The sequence below is a fragment of the Leptinotarsa decemlineata genome, unplaced genomic scaffold (genome assembly GCF_025532065.1).
Source record: "Leptinotarsa decemlineata unplaced genomic scaffold, Ldec_3_MD MMD2_P_RNA_scaffold_6, whole genome shotgun sequence".
Lineage (NCBI taxonomy): Eukaryota > Metazoa > Arthropoda > Insecta > Coleoptera > Chrysomelidae > Leptinotarsa > Leptinotarsa decemlineata.
In genome coordinates, this window is record NW_027412533.1 from 13741403 (window position 1) to 13765689 (window position 24287).

Sequence of the window (24287 nt, forward strand, 5' to 3'; positions counted from 1 at the left end):
TGTTTGGAACTTTGGTTATTATCACTAATTAAAAATTAGACGACAAGACGATAAAATATATCCTTTGTTTGGGACTTTGGACCATATTTTTGACAATAATTATCAAAACTGGTGCAATCCTCGTGCACCCAGAATCGACAAGTAACACATTGAATCCAGTCTTCTTTACGTGAGGTAACAAAATAATTTTCTCCACATCCGACACAATCATTTTCCTCTTGATCATTATCACATGGATCGTCATCACTTTCTAAAATCATATTAGTATCTTCCTCTGAAGTAGAATATTCAATTTTTTTTCTTGAAAACTCTCTTTTTTACAGTCTTCATATTTTTTGTAATGCATTTTTCCTTTTCTTTGCAGCCAACTGCTCCAATTCCAGTTTTTCAGGAGTATCGGTTAAGACTCTTGTTTTACCTTTCCCGTTTCGAGTAGTTTTATTTTTTCTAGGTGGGGCCTTTGGAAAAGGGCGAATAACTTCTGGTGTCATAATGTTATCGTCTGTTTCTGTGTTTGTTACAATAGGTGCTGCTGGCGATTCTGTGTGGGACTGAATAATATATGTTTGTTGTTCAACAATGTGAGGGCTCGATGGTCCAGGTAAATCTACATTTTCTTGAAATCCAACCACGTTTGGTGTGCTTGCTATGGTGTCATCATTTACCAGAGGCCCATCATTACAAATGAGCGCAAAAACTCATCTTCGCCAAAAATATTATCATTAAATGGCCATAATCCACTAACTTCGAACCCGTTTTGAATATTTGATGGCGTGAAAGCTAATGGGTGAGCATTTCCAAAGCATTCAGCGATATTATATATTGTTAGTGGCGTTCCTGGATCCTTCATAAACCACTCGTTACAAGCTTTCTTATAATATTTCTTAAGTGGACCAAAGACAGTTCAATCTATAGGTTGCAACTTGTGGCTTGTGTTGGGAGGGAATTGCTCTTTAGTTATGCCATAATGAAATTTGGATGCTATTAAACAATACTCGACCAATTGCTCTATCTCTTCATCATTGAAGACTCTCTTCAGAGCATTATTGGGTTTATAGATGACAGTTGTAGTTTCGTTTTCTTTATTCAGTTTTACATAACGACCTATTAAAGATTTTGAAACCCTTAACTCTTCGGCAGTTTTTTGGATAGACCATCGTTTTTCAATCACCTTTCTAACGGTATTTTTTTAACATTTTTTGCAATTGGTTGGGGGTCTAGTAACGTTATTTTTACGCCGAGGCATCTGAAATAACAGTAAAAAAATAATTATAACTAAACTAGAGTAGGCTATAGACAACATCAAATGTTTGTACCTAGGGACAGTCTCAAAGTAAAAAAATATCACTGTCCCAAGGTACGAATTTCGTTTGTTTTGCAAAAAAGTGTGGTTAAGTTTCTTCAATCGGAAATCCAGTATTTAACTGCTAAATAAGTTATTACAAATGTAGTTGTCACCTAATTATACTCATATCAGGTTACTTACTTTAAACATTTTCAGGAAACAGAACAATTATTACGTATATGAAAAAAAAAACGCACGCGAAAAATTTGACAACCAACGAAATGACGTGGAGTGCAATCGAATTGTTGTTTCAAATGACCGCTAGATGTCGCTGGAAGCAATTCTCGGGCTAAATTTTGTAATGATTATGAAGTTGTGCGAGGTACATGGAGTCCCAAGGTACAAGGATCTTCCTTACTAAAGACTTGAAAATAATTCGGAAGGGCCTAGGTAGCAGTCATTACACCACTCTCCCCAGCAATCTACGGTATTGATCAAATAAAAAATGTTTAAAATCGTTGGGCATAGTATTTACATATTTACCCAGGTTACGCTACGCTCAAAGATTTTATTATTTTATTTTCTGATCTATGAAATGTGTGTTTTAACTTACATTCAGTTTCCCAATCCCACGTGCATACAATGAAGGCTTCATGCCCCTGTATACATCGAAATTTAAGAGAAATACAGTCACGTTCTTCGGATACGTTCTCGTCACGCTATGGAATCGCTACACCTTTTAATTTCCAGGACGTAATGCACCCAATTTACGAATCAGATAAACAAAGGCAACTTCATTATATGGTCGTAAATAATTGAGAGAAATATTGTTAATGGGCATGGCAATATTCCCTTTGTGTATCAGCTTACCGCTTAATTGCAATAAAAACAATAACGAAACGTTAATAGGAGGGTAAGCATCTACCATCTAGATGGCATGAACCAGTGGCGTAGATAAGGGTGTGAAAGGTATGACTGTTTAGATTTTTCTTTCTCTTTCAGTTGTGGACAGACGTTAGAAATGGTTGTTAACCCATTCATAGGTTAACATTGAATATTCTTATTACAACCCCTCTTTTTGAGATGGAAGTGATCTTTTTTTACAGTTTGACCAACAATTTGAAAAATATAAAATTGGATTTTCGCGAATTCAGTTGACTACGATGATTTTGTAATTAGAATTGAGTATTTCAATAGACGAGTCAAGCTTACTCTGTTTTTTATCGATTTGCCTAAGCAATGTGAGAAAATCTCTGAGAAGCAAGAGTAGGGCCTAGGCAGAATCAAGCAAACTATGTCAGTCAGAACGGCAACATTCAGGGCACTGAAGAACCTAAGAGCAACATCAAAATTGATCGTTGATAAAGAATTGAAAAATACTGGCGGATCGGGGCTGCCAGATCCGAATATAATTCGATAAGAATCAAATAATACTGGAAAAATATACCTGAACCAACTGAACCAACACAGGAGCGAATTCTAGAAAAAAATCTGTTACTAATCTGATGACGGTGCTAGATACTTTGAACAAAAAATTAAAATTAACATTACTATCATTGGGAAAGGAAGGTTTCAGCTTTTCACTTCTTCACCTTAATACAGAAAATGTGAAAAACTTTCGAAAGAAAAAAGAGAGCAATTTTAAAATAAACTCGTCACAAAGATGCAAACTGAAAAAAAGCCTTTCCGAAGAGACTATTTTCGTGTGAATTGCACGAAAAATATTATTTTCGAAACAATAATTTTCATATGAACATTGAATGATACGAAAGTCACTTTCTCCCATTCATCTGCACTCCAAACATTAGTATTGGAATTGAATTAGATATTCATAGGAACATTACACGATATAATATTTGAATGAGTTATGATATTCCACGGAATATCTTGTAAGCTTATTTTGTATATGTCCAGAATGATTAAGTTTGTTTTCATTTCGATTTACTGTTGATTGAGATGTAGAAAGGTTGAGGAGATTGTCATGAAACGAATTGTTTTCATCATTATCACTTCGATTTCAGTTAGTCTCATTTTTAAATATTGTTTTTGAATCATGACGAAATAACGGAATGAAATCACTAAATTGTTCAAAACAAGCACTTCCCTCAATCAGTAGAAATGCAAAACTCTTCTCGACGCGCGTTTCACCATCCAAGTAGTTGGCATCTTTAGGAGATGAAGAAACTCCATCTTGAAGAAAAACTCAACTATTGCTGAGTGTTCTTATTTGAATTCATAATGATAAATAACTTATTTGTAAATACATTTCAACAAACTTTTTCTGCTGTATTCTATTCAAAAAATCAGCCAATCAAAGTATCATGAAGAATACCGTACCATTTCAATTTCTGAAGGCGAAATTGCCATTCTTCGATGGTGAGACAGTAAAACTAAAACGGGAACCTGTATATCATTCAATACAGTTTCCAATATAGGCTCAGCAGTGTTCTACGGCACTGCTGTAGCACTATAACCCCGAATAAACATCCCCACACTGTAAAGGACTTAACGGGTTAACCGCGTTATCCCTGATTCTCAGCAACAACATGGAATTATTCCCATCCGAGTTCTCTTTCGCTCCTGTATATTTTATGAACATCAGACAAGTTATAACGAGGTTCTGTTTGAAGCCGTTTGACTCGAAACAAACGCGAATAAGGAGGACAGGAAATGGCTCACTAACAGCTTGCTTCTAGGAGATGATCCTTGCTCACAGAGCTAACCATATTACATAGTAGTGCATTAAATGTCATGAAATTCTCATGACACTCGAGGGGATGATGGAATGATTAGATAAGAGAAAATTGTATGATCCCGCCAGCGTGCCTACTTAGAGATAGAAGAAATGTGGTTTGAAATCGTTGTGGCATATCTGCAGCCTATTGCTGATAAAAATGGACAATCAGCTGTATACCAGGTGATAATTATGTTTTTAATGTAGGAGTTAGGAGACAATAAACGGACTCATGTATACAGTGAATCATATGTTCAAAAAAACCTTAGTAAGAATTCCATTCTACGAACAAGTTGTTTACTGGTGTGAACAAAAGTTTGTCTATTTTGGACAGTTGCAAGTTATCCAAAACAAAATTATGGTTTATGCGCTCCTTGTGAAAATGAAAAGTATTTCAAATATCTTTAGAGAAATCCATTCTTTAAGATTTCTTCTTGAAGCATGGAGATCCATGAACAAAAAGTTTTTCCATAAGTCTATTAAAAAAAATGAATTTTTCTTGTTGTTATCTCAATTAATATAGTCTTAACAATTTCCATTGTGAAGGGCGATGATATTTGCCCGTACGTAATCAACAGGAGACTCATTCACGAATATCTAGGATAAACGAGACTCCCCAAAGCGGTCAGTTGCAAAGCCAAGTTTCGATTTCGGCCGCCGAAAGAGATTCGTCTTTTCAAATGTTGAGCTCTGGTTTCACATAGTTGACTTGCAGTAAAAGGCAGAAGGCGAATCTCTTTTGGGGATCGATGTTGAAGCTTGACTTTCCAACTGACTGCTTCGTCGACTTCGCAACGAAAGATGCCATTGCTCTTACTTTTAGGCTTGTACTTCAAGAACAGTTGAATGGTTCAGTCCTGCACCAATGATGAGACTATGGTGAGTAGACATAGCTCTATCTGATATTGGATCACGAGATCACAGGGTTTGATTTCATCTAGGTACGAATTTCACTACTTCGGACTTCCATTGTCTATTATATAAAATGATCTGAAATCCCTGAAACAAGTAAAAAATAATAATTAAAAAAAAGAATAGTTGAAAATAACAATTATATTAAGCAACAATAAACCTGAAATGAAATGATAGTGAAATAACCTACAAGTAAAAATATAATAATTGAATAAATAAAAATTGAAGGAATGCAAAAAGAAAATAATAAAAATAAAAAAGTGTAGAGATTCCAAGTCACGTTAGTTCACGACGTTTCGATTGTTGGTATCTACAAACGTCTTCGGGTGATGAGTCATCACCCGAGTCATCACCCGAAGACGATTGTAGATACCAACAATCGAAACGTCGTGAACTAACGTGACTTGGAATCTCTACACTTTTTTATTTTTATTATTTTCTTTTTGCATTCCTTTAATTTTTATTTATTCAATTATTATATTTTTACTTGTAGGTTATTTCACTATCATTTCATTTCAGGTTTATTGTTGCTTAATATAATTGTTATTTTCAACTATTCTTTTTTAATTATTCTTTTTTACTTGTTTCAGGGATTTCAGATCATTTTATATAGTAGACAATGGCAGTCCGAACTAGTGAAATTCATCACGAAACATTGTCAATCACCTTCAAACAAACATTCATCTAGGTACCTTGCAGTGATAGCTGCAGTGAAAGAAAGAAGGCGAATGTCGTTAGGGGTTGATGTCGGAGTTTTGTTTTGCAACTATCCTCTTTGGAGAGCCTCGTTTATCCTTGATATTCATGGATTGAGTCTTCTGCAGATCCCATAGATGGAAATGTCATCGCCTTCACTTTTAAGCTTGTCCGTCCAGGATAGATGAGTGGTTGGTTCAGCTTAGTGACTTGACGGATCAAATCAGCACTGTCTGGTGTATGATCACTATCTCTTGTCCTTTGGTGTTATCATATTTGAAAGTATGAGACAAAACTAGAAAGTCGAAGTTGAACCAAACTTTGAATTCCTACTTGATGTTCTTTTATCACTCCAGGTTTTCAAAAGAAATTTGTGGTATACCAAGAAGTCCTGTATTTTTTTATTTTCATTCTTCATATGATGTCATGGAAAGTAGAAGGTATAAAGACTACCAGTTCTTTGCAAAAAAGTGAATAATTACTTTCGACCAAATGAATATCTCAATCTTTGTAGGTGTTAAGTGAGTCTGCAGTAAAACCCCCCGAACCTGAACAACACGGTTTTTGCATACAAACATTATTTTAATCTAACTTTCAAGAATAAGTTTTCATTGTGTAGCTAGTGAGTTGCAATACTTGCTTGTTCAGAATTTTTTAATAAAGTACAGAATATTTAGCCAAATGGAGAAAGAGACAAATAGTAACAAATGAATACCCCAAATGAAATAGTGGCAAACGAAGCTATAGAAGTTTCTGTTTTAGCCACGAACGCATTGATCCTACATTGACTATTATCATATAGTTGTCGATAATTTCTTGCATAAGCTGTACGAGTCTTCGAATAATCAAAAAAATGTATACCACCCGTAATAAATTTGTAATTTTATGTGTTATTTATCGAATGAATAATATTTATTGTTTAACTATTTTCCAGATAAGTGGTCATTTACTTGAACAAAAATATTTATAATCATAGGAGAACACCAAGTTGAACTTTTGAAGGTGAAAAGTAAACTAACACATTTCAATTATAAATTACAAAAATTTTAGTTGAAAGTTGTTGTCTCCACTTCACTGCAGTAAATTAAAACATTTAGAAAGCGTTGAAAAAAGTGAATTCATTTAGGTACCTTTCCAACATGATATTGCCTAACACCTCGGCAGAAGTAGAAGTGATCAGTTTTTTCTCTTATAAAATGAAATTTTACGAGCCCCAGCGATTTTTTGCTGAACTATGAGAAATTGGCTTCGTTTCGTATTCATAGACCCGTCCTGTATGTAAAAAATTGTTCCATCAAAATTCAATTGAGATGATACACAAATTACTTTTTATTAGTAAAAAATTCTAATTTGAAGGTGTGAGGTAACTTTATAACAGGTAACAATTAATAACGTCCGACAAGATTTGGATTCCCAGAACTTCGAACTTACAGAGAAATCAAGCCTAGACACTCCATACACTTTCTCTACAAACTTATGAAGTCATTTTCGAATGGACGTACATTTAAAATAAGATTTAACATCTCACTAACCTAAGTTATAGCTGTCACGAAGGTGTTATTGACGAGAAAACAGAGAGATCAAGCGAGCTTGGCTCGCGGACAACAGCCGGCTAAGATTTGTCGAGTGTTTTGTTTTTGGGTCGCATTCCTTACTGATTGATGGACACGTAGTTCAACACTATTCAAGCTGACAACCTCCATGGCTTTGGCAGTACGTCAACTAAGTTGTAGAATGGAGGGTCCTTTGTACTTTTTCCTATACTCTTCTTATTTCACTTCCGATGGAAGAACTTGAAATAGATTCGTCTAACTGAAATAGTTTCGTTGTCGTTGTTTTGAATAATGACCTTTGATCCAACTGTGGGGAAGTTTTTGTTTTTCTTTCACTATCTTGATGTTATTATAGTTTTTTTTTCTATATTGTATTGATAAGTTTTTTTTTAAACTGATTCTTCGGATTTCTCTAAGAACATCGCGGTATTTCAATAAATTCGTAGAAATTTCCTCAAAGTGGTTCTTCTGGACTGTGAATCTAAATGTTTACAGTGATTAATTGTTACTTCAAATACTCGCAGAAATTTTATTTTTGTTACAAAGAACCAACACTCTTCCTACTAATACAAGTTTTTTTTTTATTTAAACATCAAAGCTGAAGTTAGCAAACACTAAATATCGAATGAAAGACATTGTTTGTGGAAGAATCTAAGGATTTATAGACTTTGTCTGAAACTATTCACCGTCCGAAATGACAAAATCAAAATTATCTAGTAATGAGATACTTCATACAGGTGTAGAAAGGGCAAACCGGTGAAATACTGCGTAAAATCAATATATTTTCTCAAAGAGAAATGTTCTATTCATGTTGTGGTCAATAATCAATCGACGCTAGCGATAATTTGCAGTGTTGGTAAATTTTCTAATGTTTCATATGTGATTATCAGAAAATGAATAAAACATACAACTAGAATTAGTGGTACCGAAATACAAGTAATTCTTAAGGTTAGTGCCTTCTCATATCTTGGATCAATGGATACTTGTACAAGTGGTTGTGAATTACTGATGTGCTCAACTTCTATCGCTCATGTTTATGACACCCTTTCACTTGGAAATTGTTTTTTGAGGATCGTTTTCAAAACTGTTTTCACCGATTGAAGCCGTGACGGAATGTAATACTAACAAGCAATATACGTAATAAACGAAATGTTTTGTATTATACGTAACCATGGAATGGAGGAATTTCTCTCTTATTACCTCGAGATCAAGAAATACTTCTTTTCCGAATATTGTCGTTTGGTATATCTATTGTGTTCTCTCCAAAACATGACTTGAATAATAAGATGTTTTTCGTTATTTGTCATTTTGAGCACCACATAATAAATGTCGCATTGCACAAGAATCGGATCTGAGTTAACACTGGATTGAAATGAGCAATACGTACCAAGAATTCATTTTCTGTACTCTTATTACTGGTTGCTCTATTACTTTGTTCCGTGTTAGACAATTTTAATGCATGTAACGAACTTTTCTCATTACTCATAACGTGTAACTGTGATTCCGTCATGGCCTTCACACTAAACACTCCCTACTGACATCTGTATGTGGTATACCAAGTTCTCGTGGTCATTCTTCTGGCAAATATTCATGAATATAATTTGATTTTCAACTCACAAATCCCTCTACTTCTGGGAATGACTGACAGTGACAGCAACAACTTAATTTTTCATCTCAAATATACATTCATGTGGACAAACAGTATCATTATCATAGTCAACAAATCATGAATTATTTTGACTGCACATTATTTCAAAATTGCCGCCTGTAACTATAGTCTACGAAGGGGCAAATACCCCAGATGTAGACCTAAGAAGAATAATATTTCAAATATTTTCTATGATGACCCAGAAGTACTCTACCGCAGAGAAGGTCTGAAGAGCACAGCGTTTAGAGGCGTGAAGGGACATGCTCCGTCACTCAAAGAAATCTGTAATTCGCCCAAAAATCTCCCTAACATCTGACGCTTCCGTCGTAAGCAACAGAACATCTCAAAACCGCCTCTGACCCTTGAGTCACCTGACAGATGAAGTCGTTCGTCACCATGTGGAACAAATAAAATTATCGAGGATCACCTTGGCTAACCCCTGGCCATTCATTCTACTATCGGACGTGATATTGGTAAAAGTGCCGGAGTATAATTCCAGGATATAATCCTTTTCCTATGGCTATAATGTATAGTGGAGTAGAACCTAGTTTTTGACGTCGTCTTTTATAATGATTGTTCAAGAGAACCCCGGCGTTTTTCGTGAGTCCCCCCTGATTCAGGTGCAAGCTCGAATAAACCTTTTCCAGTGTTCTGTGATATTGATAGAGAGTGAGTCTCCGTCTTTAGGGATGAGAATGGTTTTGTTATCTTTCAGTCTATTGAGTATGATACCAAACAGGACCATGATGTGGAATAGAAACACCAGGTATTGAAATTTTACGCGTCTGGTCACCTGACAAATTATCCGCGCCAGTTGCAGATGATGAATCAAGTTAATACTCTTTGAAATGGGGGATTCAATATCACACCCATCTTCTTTGACATATTCTGGTCAGTTCTCCTCTGGAGACCTTCTCTCAAAAATTACCCTAACTTTTCTCAATTCCAGGTCCCATCACTGCACGTTTGCTCTTTGAACATCTTCGTAGGCACTGGCCTTTCTCTGTTGCATATTGTGTAGAGTTGGAGGTATAGAACGAGCTTGTTCTCTTCTTATCGCTATAGTGAGCTGGAATATCTGCGATTTTGTATATATGTCCAGAGTTTGACGTACGTGCTCTCGACGTTGTCCTCTGGTGATTGTTTCAGAAAGATTAACTTATTCAGTATCTTCCTCACTCAAGACGTTTCTTTGTTGTGTTCGGAAGTGAAATAAAGATCATAGGTGTCATAATAGGGGTCATACAATTTTTAGATACCATTTTTATAGTAGATTTGTCTCTAATTACAAAATAGTCTTCAGTTTCGACGATTACTTCTCATCGGCGCATAATTTCATTCCAGCTAGCAGTCTCTTGATGTCTGAGAACAGGAAAAAGTCAACAGGAGTCAGATCTGGAGAATACGGTGGATGCGACAGCAGTTCGAAGCCCAATTCATGCATTTGTGCCAAAGTTTTCATTGATTCTTGACATGATCCTTTGTCTTGATGAAATAACACTTTCTTTTTCTTCAAATTGGACCATTTTTTGCGATTTCACACACTGTCACATATTGACGCATATATTTCGGATTTTTGGGGTGGAACAGCACCAAACACTGCTCAGAATCATCAATTCGTCCGAAACCTGTGAAATTTGTAAACGTGTCTTTTGAAGGTTAGGGTTAACTAACAATCATATGGATTCAACACTAATAGCGCCATCTGTGTTTTAGCCTACGAACTTTTCAGCTCATCTAGTGAATGCATTGATGAAAAAATAATCCTACATCTTTGACAACGCAAATTTTACGGATCAGCACTGTAAGTCATTCAATGATTTGGAAACTGTTTGGAGCTGACAACTATTTTCTCACAAAATTCACCCGACGCAATGATTCTGACCGAAGGTTCCAATTTTTTGAGAAAATGATGAGAAAGTTGGAATAACATGAATTATTGCTAACTCATGTATCGTTTTCTGATGAATCCACCTTTACACTCCATGGGTATTTAGTTCGCTAGAATTGCAGTTACTGATCTCGATTGAAGCCTTACTGCACTGGTGATTATTGTGACGAAACAAAGTTATTTATTTTTTTGCCAATTACCATTTTCCTTTCATTCTGGATATGCATCAGAAAAATTTTAAAAAACAGATACTTGTATTGAGAATTTGAAACATTCAGTAAATTTTGTAATTCAGAAACCCATCCAGACTAGTAGAATGTACAAGCAATGGAAAAAATGTGCAAGCCAGCACAAAAAAGAAAATGTTCATCCGTGTCAGGAATCACACGTTAAAAGGTAAGACCTCGGTAGTCCTCAGCTCGCACTAGTTTCGAATTTTGAGAGTTGTCGTTCGTACGGGGTGACAGCTGATTAATAGAAAAGCATATTTTAACAGATTTTTTGTAACAGACTCGTCATTTATATTGACCCTACTTTGAATTGTGATGACTGACAAAAGCAACAAAATACACCACATTTTCTGACCATTCACTGATATATCTGAATTTCTCAATGAAAAGTTATTTGATCCATAAATATTTTTGGGATCGTTATTAAGTGAAAACAATATGTCACGATGAACTGATGATACGTTTCAATGATATTTCATAAACTCAATTCGGGTATTGGTTGGCACTTTATAGTCAATTTATCTGGTGACTTTTAATAACGTTCTTAGTAATTCTAGCACTGAAATTCATCAAAGATGTTAGGTATATAAAGTTTCAGCTTGTCTGATTAATCGAATACAAGATAATTACAACATTCCATTGTTTGAAACTAAAGCTATTTTGTCTATAAACAAATTGCAACACGAATTCTAACGCGATCAAACCACGCAAGGTGCTAGCACCGTGACGCAATTGAAGTGGATAACATATAATTTCCGGCACTATCAGTCTAGTTGGATTTATTATGGCGCCTGAAACAGTCACTTCTTGCGTTTATAATAATATGCTTCCGCAAAAGCGGCATTTGTCGCAAACTAATTATTGTTCGGATGAACTACTGAACCGAATAATTACTTGGGCGATTATCATATGCAGAAAAAATAACAGACGGGTTCAACGAGGTACGGAGATGTGGCTAGTCGCAAGTCTGTCTCTATAAATTTGTACTTGGCTCTCGTAACGGATGATAATAACGGTGGTTTTCCTATAATGGTTTTGGATGTGGTGATTTCAATCAGTGATTTATTACTTTTGACCCCACATGAAAATAAGACACTCATTTAGATTTACTTTGTTGGGGTAAATGATTATTTGAAGAAGATTGATTCTGATGAAATTTTAAAACAATCGACAGTGAAACTAATTCAGTAGATATTCAATATTTCTATTTAGTTTGTAAGTGTGGAAGATGAAAGAGTTTAGTAAGAATTACAGAAGTCCTTCTAAGAAGACATTTGGGAAAATCTAGTGTGTCGCTTATGAAGAGTTGATGACATTACTTTGTTATTGTGGGATGATAATCACTTGTAGGCCTCTGACGTATATTTCTGATGAATTGTTTCCCCTTAGTTATTTATAGTTTCTACAGATTATGCCAAGCAATGTTTTTGATGATAATGACAGACGTATGAAGTAGGCATCGATATTTACAAACTATAAGAGTCATTTCAAGGAATATCTAAGTAACCTAGTTAATTATGGCCATGAGAAAACCACCACAATTGATCCAGGTGATATTGTTTCAGTCGAGAAGGACAATAAAAATCGTGTGTACTTGACGAGGTGGTCGAAATATATTCAGGTCTGGATAATATATCAAGAGTTGCAAAACTGAAAATATCTGAAAGAGGAATATTTTGATCATTCCAATATTTTTCTCTAGAAATAACTGCGTAAAAAGAAAGAGTCGAAGAAAAATCTTTACCCCAAACCAGCAACTGATTCAAAGATAGAACTAAATAAGGAACAAATCACATCACGATATGGACGCGTGTGAGAGTTTCTGATCGTTCTAGAGTTTAATAAAATCATTAATAATTTCATTTCATATTTAAGTAGTTTTTTGTTTTTATTAAGAGAATTTTGAAGGTGGCAGTGTGTTGAAAATGACTTTTTTGAAAGAATTAGTTCAAAAATGACAGTTTGTCAAAGTTTGTGAATAGTTAACGTATTGAAGTACTCGTGTTCAATATTTTCTCCATTTCTAACACCACTAGCCAACTGGCTACCGAATTGACCATTATTCATCACCTATGCTATCAAAACATTGATTTCAAATACATCATAGTGAAAATAAGTAGATTGAAAAAACATTTGGTATCTACTTTTGTGAGAGTAATAGAATTATGTGATGAGAAACTGCCCAGAACAGTGCTGGTAGACTATCGAATGGAACAGTAGACAATAAAATGACATTGTTCTGCTTTGATGCAATTCAGTGCAAGCACTAAAGAATGGGCTGGGCACTTCTTCAAAGAGGAGATAATCTGGCATCGTGCCATTGCCAGCATTGTCGACCACCTCTATTGAAGTTCCATGATGTCACTTTCACGTTCAGCTATATTTCAAGAGGAGAAATGGTATAATTAATAATTTCCACTCTTATTAACAAAATTTCTTCGTTAGAAGGAAAATAATGAAATGAGCAGTTACTTAATATCATGACAATGCTCAAAATTTTGCTTTATCATCTCATTCATTGATTATAATACATTTTTTCGTTTTTAGTTCAACGAAATTCCCCTATTGATCAAAAACTTTTTTGAAATCAGTTTTTCCACTGTGCATAATGGACAAATTGAAGTTTTTATTATTAGTTCACGTTTTTCATGAAATAAAACCAGAACTGAATAGCACTGGGCAATACCTGACACTGGCTATTTTAAAGCTAAATTATACAATTGTCAATGTTGAATAACATAATTATGAAATTTAATTAGTAAGTTTTGTAAATCATGATTTTCTTGCAGTGGCTAATGGATATATCTACTCCCTGGAAGGCGTAAATTTAAGTTACTGTGGGAAAAAAGGTTTCCAAATGATGATAACATCACTCATAACTAGAACTCAATATTAACCACAGTGAAAAAAGGTGATTTAATTTATTGAGAAGTGAAAGTGTTACCTTAGGGTAAAAATAATTTAGTGGAGATAACAATTGGGATGCAAGTAAACAGGTTCAATTCAATACCACGAAACCCCTGGCATCATTTTTCTTTAAAAAGATAAATGCCTCAGAATCGGTTATAATAATGTCAGGACAGATAATTCCGCTTCTATAAGTTTGGGTTAAAATGGACACCAATATGTCTTGGCACAATCATTTCTCTGAAAATGCAATGCCTGCTTCTTAAAAGCTTGAAACACTATTTCAGCCAAAAAAACTGGTCAAACCTTCATAGATTTATAGAGCTCAGATCAGACCTTCTTTGGAGTATTTTTCACATGTATAGGGTTCCATCCCAAAGCATACCCTAAAGCTTCTGGGTTCAATCCAGAAAATAGCCATTCACCTGATTGGAGACACGAGCATTACTTACAACCTTGATAGTTTGGAACATCGAAGAAAGGTTGAAGATTCGTCTCTCTTTTGTATATACAGCGTGACTCACGGTCGATGGTAGGTTAAACGTTTCTGGAAAACGCAAAGCATGATTTTTCTTAAAATTCCACCTCTTACATTTCCTTACCTGTTCTATCGATCTAAAATATTTTCAGCATTGCGGCGTTGCCACTTCCATCAAAAAGTCCTAGCAACTTTATTTTTTTTAAATACATTTTTGGAATGGCTCTGGTATTTTAATACTTTTTTTGTTGATAATGTCCTATACCTATCTCTATCTGTTTTCGAGATAAAAAATGAATTGTGCTAAATATGGTCCGAAATATAGCCTTAATTGAAATCAAGTACATCAGTACTCTCAATTCATGAAAAGTTGATATTTTGATGATAGTTTGGACAAACTCGAAATATTCAAATAACACCAAGAAAACGACTCCATATCATACAGGGCGTGCTAAAATTACTATTATTTCCATTGTGCATAAAAGTAGTCAAAAGTTCATTTTTTCAAAGGAAATTCCCTGTATATTACTCGGTAAATTGAAAGATGGTGAAAAATGCTTCAAGATGATATATCATGTCACTATACCTAAATCGTCAAGTCGCTTCTTCTAGAAACATTATTTTTTTTTAGAATTTGGATTTAGGTAACAGTGGAATTATCAAGCTTACATCATTTCGGTTACTTTTATAAGTAATTTACAAAGAGTTATCGACGGTGTTTCGAATCATCTTTCAAAATGAATGCAAATATCGATTATTCAAACGAAATTCTTATGAAATTATTTATTAAACACATTAACAAAGTGATCAAATCATTGTCAGAACGTGAATTAACACCAATGAACGAGAGGAAGTTTGTAAGGTTACAAAATAATTTCCTTAACTATGGCTCAAAGTTTCCAGGGAACAACTGTGCCAAAAATCAGTCATTTCTAGGTAAAAAGTAAGATTTTGTGGGCTAAAAGATGTGAAAGTACAGACAATAACAGAATAGGATGATTCAAAATAACAAAATTGTAAACAAAATATCACATTTTCATAATAAATGCTGAAAATGTTATCCATTACATTCTAAACACTGTAAAATGTTTTTTGTAAGCGACTTGTGGTTGCTTTTTCAATTTCTTGGGGATACAGATCTTCAATACTCTGCACTATTCGCCGTCGCAATTCTTCTTTGGTAGGCACTGGTGTACTGTATACCCTCTCTTTTAAAACACCCCATAGAAAAAGTCAAGTGGCGTGAGATCGGGTGATCGCGGTGGCCAATCCCACGGCCCTAAACGCCTAAACCAACGATCGTCGAAGAGTTCGTCAAGTTTTCTGGAAACTTCCTGAGTGGAATGAGCTGGCGCTCCGTCCAGTTGAAACCAAGAATTCCTTTATTCCTCTAAAGGCAAATTTTCAAGGAAATCGGTTACAGTCGTCCTTAATATTTGGAGATATCTTTCTGCATTCAGTGTGACTTCATAAATAAAAAAGCTAATTTTATTGTTCTTCAGAATACAGAAAACATTTAGGTCAAATTTTTCTTGAAAACCCATTTCTTTTGTAACATGAGGATTATGATCAGCCCCAAAAATGTTTATGCCTTCTATTGAAAATACCATCTCTCGTAAATTTTGATTCGTCGCTCCAAATTATTTTTGACAAAAATTCCCGATCTTCCTGTGTATGAATCAAAAGGGATTCACAAAAATGCATTCTACGTTCGAAGTCTTCTGCTTTTAGAGCTTGAACTTTGGTAAATTTATACGGATGCATTCCGTGATTTTTCAAAATTCGTTGTACTTGAAGCATGTGATACACTTAAATCTTTTTCTCCACTGCGAATGGAAGCTTATGGATTTGCATAAAAATATGCCAAAAAGGTTAACAGTATTGTCCTCATTCGAAGTAACAGGTTTTGGTAATGTTGAAGGCGCTTTTAACATGGAGCCATATTTAAGAAAATTATATTGTAATCTTACAAATTTTCTATCGTTCATTGGTGTTCATTCAGTATACATTTGGTTGAATTTTCTACAAGTTCTGGCAATGATTTGATCACACTGTCCGTGTATAATAAATAATTTCATAAGAACTTCGTTTGAATAATCAATATTTGAATTCATTTTTGGCGATTTTTTGAAACACCGTCAATAACCATTTATCAATTACTTATAAAAGTCACCAAACTGTCATAAGCTTAATATTTCCACGGCTATCTAGAATTCAAATTCTTTAAAAATTATTTTTTGTATAACTGTTATTGTTAATCTCTTTGATAGAAATACTTCAATCAAAACACCTACCAAAAAATCATTTAGAAAAGTTCACACATGCAGTTCGTGCTATTGGTAATATTAAATCCCTGTGAAGTTACTGATGATGACGAAGTAGTATTCAGTCCAACTGTAGAATGTCCTTCATGACTAACCAATAATCCCCCTTAAAATAACCTGAGTTGGCGTATGTAGTTGTAACATATGCCTTGTAATCCAAAGATGGCATGTTCAAATCCCATGGACCCTATAATTTTTTTTTCATTATCAGCAGTAACGTTATACAAAAAAAATTTGTATGATACATTTGTTAAAAGTTATTTTATTTTGCTCGTGAGTTTGCTCCACTTGCTGACGCTCGTTTTGCAATAATCCCCACTCACAAAATAAAATGCCACCTTCAACACTTGTAGGTAAAACGTGAATAACTATTTTTCCACAAAAACGGCTTTATTAAGAAAACTTGACGATTCAGGTATAGGGACATGTATATCATCTTGAAGCATTTTTCACCATCTTTCAATTTATCGAGTAACAATACAGGGGGTTTCATTTGGAAAAATGAACTTTCGACTACTTTTATGCACAATGGAAATAATAGTAATTTTAGCACGACCTGTATGATATCGAGTCGATTTCTTGGTGTTATTTGAATATTTCGAGTTTGTCCAAACTATCATCAAAATATCAACTTTTCATGAATTGAGAGTACTGATGCACTTAATTTCAATAAGGGCTATGTTTTGGACCATATTTAGCACAATTTATTTTTTATCTCGAAAACAGATAGATATAGGTATAGGACATTATCAACAACAAATCATTAAAATACTAGATCGATTCCAAAAATTTATTAATATACGGGGTGTTCCATTTAAAAAATATAATTGCTAGGACTTTTTGATAGAAGTGGCAACGCCGCAATGCTGAAAATATTTCAGATCGATAGAACAGGTAAGGAAATGTGAGAGGTGAAATTTTCAGAAAAATCATGCTTTGCGTTTTCCAGAAACGTCTAACCTACCATCGACCGTGAGTCACGCTGTATGTACTTTCACGGGAGGTGTTCAAGTGAATTGGCACATTTGATTTCACCAAGAGCGGTATATATCATAAATACGCGATGTACTGTGTGTGCTCATCGTTTTGAGATTTAACTCAGTACACCTCGAACTTCAATGTTTGAGATTTCTTTTATTTGGAGGACTACGTTTATATGCAATAAACTTCCTGAGAACGTTTTTCCAAATGAATTCAGATACAACGTGAATCGCTACTTTCGCACAAGCACCGCTCACCACAAAACAAAGTCTGAATGGAATATAGGAAATTGAGACTTCTCTTATGCACCCGCATAAGACAGAAAACTCAAACCTTGCTCAACTAAGATCAAATATTCTGTAGAAGACTGCAGAATATTTGATGAATTTGCTACACTTACTTGATAAATTTGTTATTCTAATATAACAATGAAAACCAAACAAGAATTTTTATTATTATCAATAATTATCATCGATAAGTTGAATTGTTGTTGTACTATGTCATTGAGAATGAATTATTTGATTGATATGTATCAAGAACATAATGGATTTTGGTAATGAAGTTTTTTGGCTTTTTACTTCTCCACCATCAAACAGAAAATGTGGAAACTCCTGAAGAAAGGAGGAAAAATATAACTACAATAAACTATCCTTATAAAGATATGTTGTGCATACAAAAAACTTTTCTTCACAAAAGTATTTCCTTTTCCATTTGGTGTATAACTTTCCACAATCTGAAAAATACACAAAGTTAAATCAATAGAGCATCTGTTGAAGTGTATAATAAAGGGCAAACTGAAAAGTTCACTCCAAAAAGTTACTGCATAATATGCACCACTGAAGAATTCAATTAGTGAGTAATTTGTTGTTCGTTGCTCATGAATTTTGCCAACAAATTGAAAAATGAACTTTCTAGTTTTCTTCAGATGATTGACGTTTCGAAATATCTTTTCTGTTTTCAAAATCCCCAAAATGTTTAACTTTTGAACAACGACTTAACTGCTATATTTACAACTAGTTGTTTTGCAGTGAAAGACAGGACGGATCTCGTCGGTGGTCAATGTTGAAGCTTGGCTCTGCAACTGACCGCCTTGGGGAGCCTCGTTTATCTTTGATATTCGAGGATTAAGTTCTCCGTCATTCCCACAGATGGCGTCTTCTTGAGGGTAGATGCCACCGACTCTATGAACGGCAAGTTCCTGACTAACGACCTCTTCACTGGTTTACATTATGCAGTAGCTTTTCGAAGTGTACGTTTCAGTTTGCCCTTTATCAAACTTTAGCATATTCTCTACTGACTCAACTTTGTTTATTTTCCACGTCGTGAAAGGTTATACACTCAAAAAACAGTTAGGAGCATTGAGTCCTTCACAAAAAATTTCTTTCAAAGAATATGAAAGAATTGTGTTCTGAACTTAAGTCATAGATATCGCTAAAAGTTTTACAATCATTTTGAAATTACGCAACCTTTACTTCGATAGTGCGTTCTACAGACATTTTGTAACTCGAAAATGCAAATGGGATTTCGTATTTGAACAACTTATTTCAAAATAGATGAAAGTTGGCGAGTAAGTCTTAGTGGCTCAAAGAGCTAAGTGTAAGTAGGAGTAGAGTAAGTAGTAGGAGTAGAGTAAGTAGGAGTGAGTTGAAACGTTATTTACACGTATTGAGCGACATCTATTGAACTATTTCCATTCATTAACCAGCTAAAGATTGATGAGGTTTACCTTTTACCGTGGTATTTCTAGCACGAGTTGAACAATACGCAATGAAAATTAATGGTCCGGTCGTAGGTCCCGAATTACCGTTTTACCGTTTTACATAGTGGTCGATTGAATGAGTAGAACAAAACTAGCTACGCTAACCCTACCGACTACCGTCCCACCACGTTGAATAATACAAACGTGAAACTCAAAAAAATATTAGTTATTGGGTTGAGGTACTGTAGTTGAACACATTCAAATTGATTGTTATATTCATTATCATGAAAAATTGGTAAATCTAAGATCCAATTTTTTCCGGGTTTGTTGGCCGTAATCTGCAGGTTTTTATGCCTAACGTTTATTCAACGTTATGTAAATGAAGTCAATGAATGAAAATTGTTTGTTCCAAATTTTCCAAATTTTTATCGTCTCCCTACCTAATATTGGATAGTAGCTATGAGTTCCTAGGACTCTTTGAATGTAAGGCTTTCTCTATGCGTACGGTTGCAATGGCGAAGCAATAATTTCTTTATGCTCTTTAGAGAGCCGGCTATTTGACTTCTTTTCGTGATTTCTTCACAGAACGATCTAAAGTTACAAGGTTTCTAGTATACCTGGGTTTTCACATGACCTTAGACTGTTTTTAATGGTTCAGATTGGGGAGTAATTAAAAGTGAGGTCTAGATACCTAATGAAATTAAGAGAGCCGTATGAAACAGGAAAAATATTGAGAAATAAAAATATTTCGTCAATATCCATTGAAAATCCAACACCAGAACAAAAATTACGGTTTCTCGATGCACGTTTCGCTAACCAAGTTAGAGTTATCAGGAGATCATAATTCAATGCGCGAAACACGCATCGAAAGACCGTAATTTTTGTTCTGGTGTCAGGAAAGTGTTTTCAATAAATTCATTTTATACCAGAGGTTCCAGTACGAATCATTAAATTTCTTCAACAGTTAATCAGCTAAAAAGTCACGATTAAGTTTTTCAAAAATATTCAAATTCTTGATGTTTCTTATTTCATTTAGCAACTCCATTGAAAAGCCACGTTGTGTTTCCTCAGAACTAATACTTCGGGGCCATTGTGGTGCATCTTAGGTTCACAGATGCGTCGTGCCCTCTCAACTAGCGTTGTAATTACTCCACTTTTTAGTTTTAGTTTTTGGTTGGTGTTATCGAATTATCTTTTTCTAGCTTATACTTTCAATATTGACCATAACTTTGTTTAATCTCCTGTGAAATGAGACCTGAAAGCATATATCCAATTTTGACAGGTAGGTGACTATGTTGTGGGTACCGTTTCTCAGGTGTTGAAGTTTTTTCATCCTGCTACTTTACATGGCTGAAGAGAAATAGCTATGATGCTACCGAGGTGACTCGTGAAGTTATTAACAAAGCAAAAGTCGGATATATCTCCTCTTATGAAGACGTCATCTATAGGATCGACAGAAGATTCAACTTCACCTATAGATAAACAAGATAAACGAGGGTTCCGCCGCAGGTGGAACAGTCTCATTCCTTGTTAATGTCCTAATTTTCATTGATTCAAAATCCTACTTTTTATGAGAATGTTTCTGCTATTTCTCTCCCTTGATTCAATATGTTCTTTTTTTTAAGGATTTTTCTGTCAAACATTCTAGTATTAACATATTTTAGTTTACATGATTTGAGAAAAAAATTGTCATCGGTGCTATTCACTTGTTTTTGTTAATGAATTCTTATATGCACGATTAAGTTTTTGCCTCGTTATTACTTCATTTATATTTATTTTACTATAAGCCCGATATTTTGTTCCAAATCTGAACTTGGTTCTCTGAAATCAGAAAATTTAGCTTAATTGATGGCATGAAAGTTCGAAACGAAATGTTTATTTATAATTATTTATTTTTAATAATTTTTCAATGAAATTGTTCTTATTCATTATATCCTGGCATTTTTTATTCTGTTTTGAGATCATAGGAAATTCATTAAAATTTCGTGAGGTTCTCTTAATGTAGGTATGTTTTGTCTGGTGCGCCACAAGTTCTAGGACCGGTTCTGGCGTAATGTAAGAAGTCAAGGAAAAAAAGCTTTCACGATCTTTAGACAGAGAATTTGGAGATTGAAGATTAATTTTGTTATGTTACATGGTTGATGGGACTGCGGAAAGCCATGATGTTGAGAAGTTAGTAACATAGCATATTCATGACATGGGCTGATGACTATATCAGTAGTTGATAAAGGGAAAAATACCAATCCTGAATTGCATGATATCTTATCGAGCATTATCGAGATATTCGCAAGCAAAATGACTGGAATGAACATCATGTTCTGTCTAACTCGTAAATCTATCTTTCAATATCTACCTGAAATAGATTCTCCTTTTAAATTTTGATACATCATGAAGTCGTGGGAGGAGAAAATATGGCCTAATGAGATTGCCCAAACCCATGGCCTGTATACTGTGATAGCCACAGAAATGATACATAAGTATTCCTGTTGATATCCTGTGAAAAATTCGTTTGATCTATAAAAAGCATTCCTGATCATGTAGATACCACTGACTGAATCCCAGTCGTAATATAAGAGTTTTGTTGTAGAACTAATTGCTCTAAGTGTGGTGTAATTATCAACCACTTGCCAGGACGTTCATTATTATGTTCGGAATATTCAGTTTCGCATAGCCTAGCATAAATACATTTCTTTCAATATAGAAGTATAGACTGACAAAAACAAATTATGAAACTGGAAACAATTTCAATGTCATGAATTTTTCATTCATTTCAGCATTCTTCAGTCTTTTGGAAACTGCAAAAAAATTCAATATTTCTAGCATGAGTTTCACACCAGATACTTTTTTTTTATGAATTATTAATTTGTGTACATTGGAAGGTACAATTTATTTGAAAACAATCACTGCTACCGAAAAGCAATAAAATGACCTTTTTTGTGTACAAATGGATACACTTTCAATGGATATTACAAAAAAGTCGAGTTATCTACAGAATGTTCCACTTTCACACCGACTTTAAACGACCCCGTATTTTCAAAATAATGAGTTTAGGATACATATTTATACAGTGCATTCCAATGAAGTAAAATTCAATTTCAATATTCATGCATTAATGCATGAATACTTTATTTTGAAATAAAATTTTGAAGTTCCTGACGAATACTTTACAATCCAAGAATATGAAGTCAATATCTTCACCTACTACAAAATAGCGGAACATTTATCAATTCCCTGAAGACAACCACATGAATATCGATTTTTGTTTATAAAAACAACAACGACAATAAACATCATTGTTCAGTTAGAATGTTCTCATTTAGTTTTCCGGTCTTACTAGTAGAAAGATACCACGTCAATAATCTCTAGAATGGTCGATTCTCGTCCACTGGAAGAAAAAATTTAGGCGATTTTTATTTACGGTGCAATGCGTAACTTTCAAGAGACCGAAAGGATTTTCAATGAACGTTTTCCGATTCGTCCTATCTGTAGAAAATATTTGAGAGAACTTGTATCCAAATTCACAACTACCGGTAGTGTACATAATAAAAAGCTTCCAGGTCATCCGTACATTCCGGAAGAATAGCAAGTGCAAATAATAGGTGAGATGGTGGTGAATCCTGAACAGTAGTTATTCAAAATAAAGTATTAATGCATTTATTTCATTATCCCAAATTTCAATTTTCTGAGTTGACCCGTTCAAAAAATTGATTGAAAAATGCACTGTATAACTCCTTTCAGCATAATTATTCAATTTTGACAAAGCCCTAGAAGAGCAGAATTCAGTGTTTTATAGCTCAACATATATTCTCTGTTACATTACAAGGGTGGAATCATATCTGAATTGCGTAGGGGTAATTTCTGAATTTCGGGAGCGGGTACTTTCCAAGGAAAATAATTTATATATGGAAATGTATTGAATATTCAAAACAAATACTGTCCACAGAACAGCAAAACTCTTTTCGACGCGCTTTTCAAAAATCAAGTTGACGTCTGAAACTGGTCTAACAGGGTTTATTTTCAAGACAACAAGAAAAATCATCAAATGATTCGAAGCAGACAAAGGTAATAAAGTTGTGATATTGGATTAATTAGATCACTGTGAGAGAATTGACATTTTAATCGAGAACGGTCCTTATAATAAATTATCAAAAAACCAATTGTTTGGGATGGTTTCAATAGTGAAACACACACTCAAGAACTGTCAACATTTTATCACATTGACTTTCAATAAGAGTCTACAGGTTTCCAATCGTACAGTTTCTATAATTGCTAAATGTCTAACCAAACAATTTGAAGTTTCCAAGTATCCCTATATCTAAACTAGTGGATATTTGAGGAATCTTCTGAAACTCAATGATCTCAGTGGAGAAGTAATCAAAGATTACATACAATCTGCTAGGAACAGAATTGCTTCAAGTCCAACGACTATCTCTACAGAAAGCACAAAGGCACGGTAATGGTAAACCAATTGCTCTCCTTTATAGGTAATCTGTTCATGAGTAGATTTGAAATGGAAAAGAAAGAACAGTTTGATGACTTTCCACGAACTTGGATCCGATATACAGATGATATATTTGCAAATTTTTATATAAAAAATCTAAGGTGTAGGACATTGGTTCAACTCTTAACAATAGATCCCGAATATTACATATGGAATTGTAAACAACTAAGTGTTAACATTTATGGATGTCTTGGTAATCAGAAGTACCCATCAGGGTCTAGAATTTGATGTTTATAAGAAGAATTTCATCACTATTAGACATATTCCTAATAACTCACACCATTGTGTATGACACAAAATGACATGGCTGAACTTTCTTGTCTATAGGCTTGTTATGTCCCCCTTGATTGAAAAAAGATACAATGTTGAGAGAAATTTTATCAGGGGTAACGGATATCCTTCAAAAATAGTGGAGTCAATTAGAAACAAAGATACACTAGCGGATCAG

At 34.4% G+C, this 24287-nt stretch overlaps 1 protein-coding gene across 2 annotated transcripts in view; it reads right to left on the reverse strand.

The window, feature by feature from the left end:
- The window catches only part of Sox102F (transcription factor Sox102F), a 615532-nt gene that overhangs the window by 214254 nt on the left and 376991 nt on the right, over positions 1-24287 (reverse strand). The window lies entirely within an intron of this gene.